Source organism: Elephantulus edwardii, unplaced genomic scaffold (genome assembly GCF_000299155.1).
Source record: "Elephantulus edwardii isolate Elephantulus edwardi_28Jun2011 unplaced genomic scaffold, EleEdw1.0 scaffold00121, whole genome shotgun sequence".
Taxonomy (NCBI): domain Eukaryota; kingdom Metazoa; phylum Chordata; class Mammalia; order Macroscelidea; family Macroscelididae; genus Elephantulus; species Elephantulus edwardii.
The window spans coordinates 3,832,718-3,843,493 of NW_006399871.1; positions in this window are offsets into that span (position 1 = coordinate 3,832,718).

Sequence of the window (10,776 nt, forward strand, 5' to 3'; positions counted from 1 at the left end):
TGTTTCTCTGGCTTCGTAGGCAGTCTGTAGAAACCATGGTCCTCAGGAATCCCAAGACCACCCTTCATTTTAGGCTGATCCCTTCCCTCAGTATGGATGGGTCTCCCAAACCTAAGGCTGATGAAGTCCAGCTCTAGTCAGCCTTTCTGGCAGCGCGCTTCTTCCAGACTCAAACACACCCATCTTTCACACTGTATCCACTGCATTCCCTATACAGTTGTCTGGTCGTACCCCTCCTCCGTGCCTGACTGCCCTCAAAGTTTCTTGACTTGGCATTCAAGGACAGTGTACAAAAATGACTTCCTTAATAATAGACACTGTCTACACCTTAGTGAGACTGGCTCAGGCCAGGGAAGGGTTCAGAGAGGCTGCACATAGGGTCGCTATACATTGCCGGTAACTCAATAGTACATAACAACAATAACATGCTATGACAAGTTTGGAAGCAGGAGTGGCATCCACTTCCTAAACAACATGCCTCCGGAAACTCTATGAGCTTTGAAAAATGTTGATAGTTGTAGAGGGGCTTCAGGCCTTTTGTTCATAGGGTTGCTATGAGTCATGCTTGACTTGAAGGCAATCAACAACAAAAACAACAACACCTTCCAGGTCTCCTCCATGTTCCAGTCCCACCCCTTTGCCCAGGTTTGCCCTCTTCTGCTGAGGTAAAAGGATAGTGCTCCTTCCTTGTGACCTCATCTCCTCCATTAATGGGCAGGGATTGTGATTTTGGGGCTTCTTACAACAGGAACAGGACCCAAGTGGCCAGAGTGGATACCAAAGAACACGAACAATTCCTAGGTTTTACATCTAACTTTATGTTTCTAAATGACTGTTTACAGATCATGACCATTGACCCCACACACCCTCGCCTTGGGAAGCCCTGGTGGCCTATGGGTAAGAAACTGTGCTGCAATCCCAAAGGCATGTGGCTCAAATCCACCAGCTCCTTCACAGGAGGATGGGCAGTCTCCTCCTGTGCAATTAACAAACCAGCTGGAGGGTCAGCTATGGGTCGGTTCTGACTCGACGGTATACAACAACCACCACCCCCACCTTGGTGATAGGAAAAGAAAATTCATGGAGGGTTGACATGAGGGGAGACTGGGGGCAAACTGGGGAGTGATGAGGAGACTCTTTCTCAGACCAGAAAACAGAAAGAGGAAATTGAGAGATAAATGATTGAACTTGGGAGACCAGGGTGGCCTGTGGACAGGTCACAGAGAAGGGTCTGGTGAACACCCGCGCCCTTAGCACGCTGGCCTAGCTGTAACTCTTGTGCCTCACCCCAGAGTCCCCTGCTGAACATTCCACTGCTTTAATGGAACTATGGAGCCCCCAGCTCACCCCCAGGCCTCTGGTTAAAATGCCACCAAGGGGACAATGTCACACATTAACTGGAATACCCCAGTACCTGGCAGCGTCAGCCTGCCTTTAGTCACAGGCAGGCCCCAGGGCCAGTTTCAGGTCAGTTTCAATGGAGTCTGGAAAGACCTGGCAGGTGGGCAGTGGAAAGTCAGTCCCTGTGGGAATTCCGCTCTATGATGCCCAGGCTGGGCCTGTAAAGAGGAGTTGGGGTGGCCGCTGGAGCTCAAGGCTGGAGCTGGAGCTGGACTCCGGCTCTGTCGCTGCTGGTGAGGTCGCGCCCGGCCTCTGCTGTAGCCACTGCCACTGTGCGTAGGGCTCCAGCCAAGGTACACAGACCCCGGGGCCAAGGTGGATACCAGACGCAAACAGGAAAGACAGAGGCTGGCTGAGCTCTCTGAGCTGCAGCCCAGCCCCACTCACTTAGACCCCCCTCCCTCACAAACAGGGTGCTTTCTGGAACCAATGACCCTCCTTGGTTTCTGAGTCATCGCATTCCCTAACACTTTGTCCCAACCCTACCCCCCAGTCAAGCCTGGAACCTAAGCTCAGCACTGATCCCAGACTGTGTCCATATTTAACACGGCCCCAGGCTGAGCCCTCATTCCAGTCTGACCTCTAACCCCTGACCGAACCCCGACATTGGGTTAAATATCTACTCAGGCCTCCCTTAATCCCAGACTTCTCCTGGGTTCCAGGCCACCTCTGGATGTTTTTTGAGGCAAGGACATGGTTGAAGAAGGGATGGCCAGGCCATAAGTGAAGTGAGGTGTCACTTTTACAGCCATTTACGCTGCTCATAAACACCCCCCATTTGACTGAGTCACCAGAGGCTCCTGGAGCGATTGGCCGTGTAGCCCCCTCCCCTTACAGCAGGAAACCAGGCATACTCACCTCTCAGGAAGGTGAAGTGAGGGAAATGGGAGTGCAAGGGACCAAGAGGCTCTGTCTCAGGCTGGGAATATTCCCAGAGAGGCCAGGGCGTGGGCTTCCTGGGCCCGCTGTCACGTGGTCACAGGCCCCCCGCTGTGGTAGTGCCAGCCCCACAGGTACCTCTCTATGGGAACATGCTTGGTCTGCCCAGGCACGATGCAGGTGTCTATGTGCTCTGCCAGTGTGGGTGCCACCTTGTCCCTGTGACAGCGCTCAGATCCCAGGGTGCCCTGCATCCCACTCACCTAGAGCCCATAGGGCCTTCTCGAGTGGGGCCTGAGGCCGCAGGATGAGCTCAGGTTGGCCAAGAGGAGGCCATAGACGGCCACTGAGAAGCTGCTATGATTCAGGGCCGTGCAAGGATGTTGCCTATGGGACAGAAGAAGGCCTGAGTCAGACCTTTCACTTGAAAAGAAAAATTAGTTATTTTTTAAGCTTTCCTCCGGCCCAGGACTTTGTCCTAGACTCCTGGTGGGAGAGGTATTTAGACCAGAGTGTGGGTGCCCTGGGCTGGCAAATCTTATGTCTGTAGGTCTGTCTGCCAAGTGCCCTGGTCCAGCTCAGCCCCTCCATGGTCCTTCCTCTGACCCTTTGAGTCTTTTCAACTAACTCTCCTTCCATCCTCCTCTGTGTCCCTGGCTACATCTGGCCCTGCCCACATCTCATGAATGTCAGGTGACCAGGTATGAGTGATTTAATTCCAATTTAAGACATCCTGAGAATTCTTTTTTTAGGGTTTTACAGAGTCTTTTTATCAAGTCTTTGACTCTTGGAGAATCTGTCTTATCAAGTCTCTTTTCGACCTTGTCTCATTTTATTTTCTTCTGCTGTTGCTGTTCTGTGCTATGGGATCAGTTCAGATGCACAGTTACTCTACAAAAGATCAAAACTCTGGCCAGTCCCACACATTCCCTACAATCTGCTGTACTTAAGGCCAATGTTTTAGTCACTGTGTCAACATATCCTGTCAACGTATTTCTGAGGAATTTGATGGCTGGTCGTACTCATATCACGTTGTTGTTATTGTTGTCATTGTGTGCTATAGAGTCAGAACCTACCCACGGCTGACCCTCCAGCGGGTTTTCGGAGGCAGTTAATCTCACGGAAGGAGATTGCCCATCTCATGAAGCAACTGGTGGCCTCGAACCACATGCCTTCAGGATTGCAGAGCAGCCTTTTGCCACCAGACACCAGAGCTCCTCATATCACATGCATCATATCATGCGCCATATCATATCACCGTCACAATCCTTGCTGTGCTTAAGCCGCATGTTTTTATGTGCTATGAAGTCAGAACTGATTCTTAGCTGACCCTCCAGCAGGTTTTCAGAGGCTGCAAAAATCACATAGGATGAGATTGTCCCTCTTTCTCTCCAAGATCACCTGGTAGATTAGAACAACTGTCCCTTTAGATTCTTACCCACAAGGTTACCAGATCTCCATATGCACAGCCCACAGCCGCTCCTTGCCCACTGGAATTTGAACCTCTGGCGTGAAGCCAGCCAGGCAGCCCTCTCTGACTGCACCCAAGTGTCCCCGGGTTCAGACCTGCTTTTGCACAGAATTGTGGATAGGCTGAACTTCCTCTGTGCGTCTGTAGAATAAGGGGTGGAAGAACCAGATCTGGATGCTAAGAAGGAAAGCAAAGGCAGACAGGGAGAAGGCGACCACGCAAGATCCAGACACTTCCCCCAGGGGTCTGGCGACCCCAGCTGGGGCTGCCCTTCCTCCTGAGCCCAGCTGGAGCTGGTTTGTGGCTAGAAGTCCCGGGCTTGACTTGACGAGGTGTAATGGTTCACGTGGCAGCTGCTGTTCAGCACATTCCGGCCTCAGGCCCCACTGCCCAGCGCCTGAAGCCACTGGCCCTGAACAACCCTTAGCTGCTGGAGCACGTTCCTAGGGCCCCTAGCGACCACCCCTTCCCAGGACTTCCAGGCTTCTGGGGTAGGCATTGTACCCTACAGATTTCAGAATTCTTTCTTGTCCACAAATTAGAAAGGGAGGCAAGGAACTTGGTTTTGTGTTTTTTTTTAAACTTGTTAATATTGGGAAAAACTGAGGCTAATAAAATGGAAAGAGCTAGCCAAGGACGCAAAGCACAGAGAACACTTGGAAAGTCGTGGTACCACTGAGGCACAGCATAGGCCATTCTGTGACCAGGACTGATGGGGACATCAGCAGAGGACAGTTATGTACAAAGGACTTGGAGTCCTCTATCCAAGCTTTACTGCATCCTGACCCTCAATCCTGGACATGTTCCTTCGTCAGAGCTCACACAGCCCCTCCTGGTCTTTTCATTGTTCCCGCTGGTCATGGAAGCAGTGGGCTTATGCCTATTCTCCCTAGACCCCTTCCAGCTTATTGCCTCGCTTTCCCCATCTGCTGTTAACAGCTTGAGATTTGAAGGGGCTCCTTGAAGTGCCCAGGCCTTTGGCCTTCACTCTGAAAACCTGAGGTCCCCAGTCCCCTCCTCTAGCCTCTGTTAGGAGACTGTGTTTTTCCAGCGGGCCCCAGCATGGGCTCAGAGGGGCGAGTCTGGCCCCCAGCTCCGGGAACAGGAAGTTGTATTTTGGTCCTGGGTCCTGGGGAAGGAGGGAGGGGGAGAATGGCAGCTCAGACCCAGCCATGTTTACTCGGGCTCGGCCCCCTCCACACTCAACAGGCCCATTCATCGGGAGCCCCATAAACCTTTCGGGGCTCCCTGAGCCTCAGAGCGCCTAGACGCCAGTTCTGGCCGCCACCCCCAGAACCAAGTTGGGGCCCAGGTGGAGCATGAGGGAGGCAGGACGAGGAGTGGCAGGTGGGAACGCTGGACCTGCCTCAGTTTCCTGCCCTGTGGATTCCTGTTCCAAGAATGTTGCAGAGGAATTGGGGGTATTGCTTCTTGGAAGGAACATCAGGACTGTGGCCCGTCAGACCAGGCTTCTGAGGCCACACATTCAAACTGGATGGCCTTCAAGTCGAGCCCAAGACCACAGTGGCCCAAGCCAGGGGGGATTCCTTGTTGAGACCCAGTGTCTGGTCCTGAATTCTTGTAATCCATCGATGCACATCCCATTGGGATTGGGAAAGCCCCTCAGTCTCTCTGACTTCCACTTCCTCATCTCTGCTCAACAGGAGTCTTCATCAGGAGCTGACACAGAGAGAGTACAAGGTGACCAGCTGCAGGCTCTGCTCACACTCAGAGCCAGTCGAAGACAGTTCAGGACAGAGGACCTTCCATGATGTCTGTCGCCTGCTGTACTTGCCACAGTTGGGTTAAGGCATCTTCCTCCCGTCTCTTGAGAGGCAGAGAGACAACAGCAGCTTTTGGAAAGAACCTGGCCTTGGAAGTCTGAACCTTCCTCAACTTCTGGGTGACCTGGAAAAATCCCTTCCGGTGCGTACTGACTGGGGTGAGTGGAAGTTTCTCTGAAACTCCTAGCAGCCCCAGGTCTCATGCAAGGCAGCTCTGAGGGGCCCTGGTGGTGGACAGAGGAGGCCAGGAGAGAGACCTCCGCTCTTTAGGTCTCTTTTCAGCACCCCCACCCCAAAACCTCGGACAAGCTGGCCAGCCACTGGGGGAGACCCTCGTAGGGGGTTGAGAAAGGGGTCAAATTTCCCAGACGCCTTCCGGATGGGGTGTGACTTCCCGCTCTAGTGGTTGTAAAACCCCCAGATGCCTGGTGGGTCCCTAGTGGGGGGGGGTCTGGGCCTCGGAATCCCCCCCCCCAGGCTGTCTGTGACACGTGTTTCCGCCTCTCCCAGCATGGGCTCCCGCTGCTGCTATTTATAGCCTTTAAGAGCTCCTGCCGACTGCAAAGTTTTCTTAAACTCAAAATATCACCAAGGTCTTGGGCACGCGTTCCAGAGACCAGTCGGGCCCTGCGGTTGGAAGTGAGGAGGGGGCCAGGAAGGAGGCGGCGGGTGGGGAGGGGGTCAGCTCCCAAATGGATCCTGGCCTGTGGGGGGGAGATGTGGCAGAGAGACCTCATAGGGACACCTCGGCTTTGACATGCTGACCCTGCTTGGCTTAGAACAGCCCTCCATGTGGGTGGTCCTTGGTCATGCTGGGCCATTGGAGAACAACTGGGTAATTCCTCTGGGCCTCAGTTTCCTTCCATCTTGAATGCCCAAAATGCCTCGGAGGACACTGTTGAGAGGACAGATGGACTTGCAGACACTAGGGAACTCTCTGGGGTTGGGATCCGGGCTGTGTCGGCCTGGCTACCCAGCATCCGGCACGGAGCCTGGCACAGAGGCGCCGTGGACGTTGGCTGAACTGGTCAGAAATGGGAAGTACTTTGGGGAAGTTTATAAAACTGTGTGTGGGAAGGCGATGTCCAGCGAGGGGCCACAGCATGCCAAAAGTCACCCGGCTCATCCAGACCCAGTGCCAGGCCTTCCTGCTGGGATCCCAGGGCTGCTGTAGCACCTGTCAGCTGTGTGAGAGGCTGGTGGGTCCCTTCGAGGGTCCAGAGGGCTGGCCATCCTGGAGGGGGACCAGGAGCAGCAGGAGGGAGGCCATGCATCGCTCCAGCACCTACTGGTGGCCAGCTGGACCGAGCCAGGCAGGACGCTGCCCAGAGCCACACGCCCAGTTGCTGTCTCCCGTCTTGATCCATGGCTCCATCCTTGGGGACCCTCTACCTCCTCAGAAGTGGGTGAAAAGCCTTCCCTCCCAGGTGGACAGCAGAAACTCCGAAGATTCTGGACTCAGCACCCACCTCAATGAACCTCTTCTTGCCCCGACACTCTGAGCTGGTGTCAGAGGCACAGAGGTGGGGATAAGAGTTCAGCACATTTTGTCCCCACCAGCAACTCCTCCCTCCCTGCACCCCCCTCGCCCTGTCCCGACCCACTCCAGAAACCACTGTGGCCATAGAGCTGGGTCCAGGATGGACGGGTGGTCATCCCCACCCCTTCAATGCAGTAGCTGCACCTGAATTTTCCAACTCAAGTGGAAGCCTCCTTGGGGCGGAGAAGGCCACGGAAGTGGTGACTTGGCAAAGGGAGGAGGGAGCCAGTGTTCCCCGTGCTCAGCCTGGCTGGTCACTCTGTGCCTTTAACGACTTTCCTGGCTGCTGCAGCCCCCCATAGTCCCTGCAGCTGGCTACCTACCCACCCCCCCACCCCCCGCCCCAGAACCTGGAGTACTTCCTATGCATCCTGGCTTGGGCTGCATTTGGAAGACCAAAGAATGAGAAAGAGAGAAAGACAGGACTCATGTTTTTGGGGCACCAACACTCTGTTCCGTCTCACTGCCCTCTGTTCTCGTGGGCCTCTCCCCCTGTCAAGTCTCCATTGGTCCTGCTCTGCTTCCCTTCTGGGGGCTTTGGTAGGCCCTTCAAACGTCACCTCCTCTACTAAATTTTTCTGGATCTGCACCTCTTGTCCCTGGAGTATGAGACTTTGGAATCTTGGATCTTGACTTGATATGTCACTGCCACTGCCTCTGTACAGAGAGAATGTGAGTCCTTGAAGGGTGGGCTGGGGTCATCTCTATGACTCTCCTGAGGTCCTTGATGGGAGGGAAAATTGCCATCTTCTCTTTCATCTCTTGGGGAGGGCACAGGTCCTCTGCTCTGGACATAAAAAGTCCTGCCCCCTCCGGCCCTTTTGTCTCACAGTTTTCCCACTGGAAGAAAGTAAATTCAAGGCTTTCAGAAGCAACCTCTTCTGGACTCTGGACATGTCCTTGTCATGAGGTAGTTTCTCCTCCAGGGAGCCCTCTGAGATTGACCCACCCTGCTGCAAGGTCTCAGAAAACCGGGACAGAGAGACCCACACTCAACCTCTGGGTGGGAGGCTGAAACCTGGACTGACAGGAGGACCCACTCCAATGTCCCAGCCCAGGCAAGCCCCACTGTCCCTGAAGCCTTTGTCCTCCATGAGATGATGAAGGTGGCCGACTGGGAGGGCTAGGGATGGCCGTGGCTCTTAGCAGCAGCAATCAATGTTAGTTCCTCCTTGTGGTTCTGGATGGACCTAAACTGTATGCACAGTGATTAAAGTGTGCAGGAAGGCTGAAGGATGCTGGATGGGAGCCTTGAAATGCTAGATAGTGGCTGGGGAATGCTGGGTGGGAGAATGTGCTGGAGGAATGCTTGATGGGGCCTAGGGGATGCTGGATCAGAAGACAGAGGCTGCTGAATTGGGAGCTCAGTGATACTAGGTGGGGTGTAGAGGAATGCTAGTTGGGGTGCTGGAGGAAGTTGACTGGGGCTGGGGATGCTGGACAGGAGGATGAGGATGTTGGATAGGGACTACAAGAGCTAGATGGGGGCTGGGGGATGCTAGATGGGGGATGGGGATGGGGGATGCTGGGTGGGAACATGGGGGGCTGGGGGATGCTGGATGGGAGGACAGAGGATGCTGAATGAGGACCTGGGGGAATAATGGGATCTAGGACTGCGGAGTGTTGGATAGGAGGCTTGTCGATGCTGGATGGGGGGCTGGGGAGTGCTGGATGGGGCTTTAAGGATGCTTAATGGGGGCTGAGAATACTAGAGATGGATTGAAGGATATTGGGGGATACTGAATGGTGGTGGTATTAGATGGGGGATCAGAGGAGTGGTCTTGTACTCTGCTGGCCCTCCCCCAAAGGGACTATTCTGCCTCTTTGCTCAGCCCAGTAATCTGGAAGGCAGAATCCCCTTCAGAAGATTGGGGTTTGCTATCAGTCAGCACTCCTTGAGTGTTCAGGAATCCCCCAGACCACTCATTTTTCTCAAGTGTACACTTGGGCAAGGATCCAGCCCATTATTCTCTTGTTTACTAGCTCTAAACCCTAGCCCCTCCACCTCTAGCCCCTCCACCAGCACTGGGCCCGAGACTTGGGCAGGGGGCAGCAAAGGTTAGTGCAGATGGGGGAAGAAAGAGATCGAGGTGCAAGGAGGCCCAACTGGACAATGCGAGGGCCTCTGTGCACCTGCTACCAGCCCATTGTATAGGTGGGAACACTAAGGTCTCCAGAGGAGGTGAGGTTCCCTGGAGTCAGTGATGGGATTGAAGGCAAGAATAGGGTCCCCTGCCCCCAGCCAGCCTCATACCAACACTAGGATCAACAGATTTGCTTTGGAAAAGGGGTACTGCTTCAGTGTCTTCTAACTGCCCCCCAAAGCAGCCCTTTTATCTCATTTAACTTGGAACCATGGCCACAGGGCCACTGACCATCAGTCCCTGCTCTAGAACCTCACCTGGGGGGGGGGTCCCTGAGCAGGGATCTTCCGGTGTCCTTCCTCCCTCCTCTTGCATCACAGGCCCTACACTTGGGGGTCCCTCCACATTCCTGGGCATTCCTGATCTCTGAATCTCCTGTGGTCTCCCCCAATCCCATAGTCCCTTTAGCCTCCCCAGCCTCCAGGCAGGCCTGAAGGGGAATTGCTGGTCTCCCAGCCTTCCCCCTTTCCCTTACACCCTCCATCCACCTGTCCCAGGTTCTAAGATCTGGGATAGGAATGAGTCGGGAGCCTTCAAGAGAGTCCTTTCCCACGAAAGCCAAGCCCAGACCCAGTCCTTATCTGGTCTGGACGTGCCAAGAACAACACAGATGCTGGGGCTCTTGAGTCTCACACCCGGGGACGTCGACCTCTCCGGCCAGCTGCCCTGCTTGGACAGCTTGTTTTCCCCTTTGTGAGTGGAGGGGGACCTACACACACACACACACACACACACACTCACTCACTCTCTCTCTCTCTCTCATACACACGCACACACACACACACACACATTCTCTCTCACATACACACACACATACTCACACACAGAGACACACACAGACACACTCTCACACAGACACACACAACTTTCTCTCTCATACACATACACACACACTCTTTCTCTCTCACACACACACAGACTCTCTCTCTCTCTCACCATCACACAGATTCTTCTGGCAGGCTTGGTGTGTTTCTTCAATTTCTATCTCCTTCACCCTCCATCCTCCTTCCCAATCTCCCCAGAGCTGTTTCTATATGTGTGAGCTTGAAGATGTGGCATCTTAGGCGCCTGTGAACGGGGAGGAAGAGAGCCTAGAAATGTGTACGAAAGGCATGTGAGTTTGTGTGTACATATGGTGGTGCTAAAGACGTGTATGCCAATGCGCTTGCACGCGTGTATGAAGTTACATGCAAAGATCTGCTTTGCCTGAGGATATGGGAACACATCGGAGAGTGCTTTTGACACAAATACCTGCAGGTCAGAGATTCCTGGGTGAGTGTGTATGTGTATGTCATGCCTGCGTGTACACGTTGGTGCGATTCCTTTGGGCTCCGTGCTGTTGCAAAGAAGCTGAGCAAGGGAGATAAAAAGGACTGCCCAGGTGCCTCTCTGTGTGTTGCACAGAACCACACTGGACAGTGGGCAGGTATATAAATACCCATACAAACAGGTATTGGAATCCAACCCTAACTATTCCTGGCTGGAGGCTTGGGCCATTTTTAACGCAGCACCCACACCCTGGGCCACACAGGGGTTTTGTGTGACCACCAGAGGCAG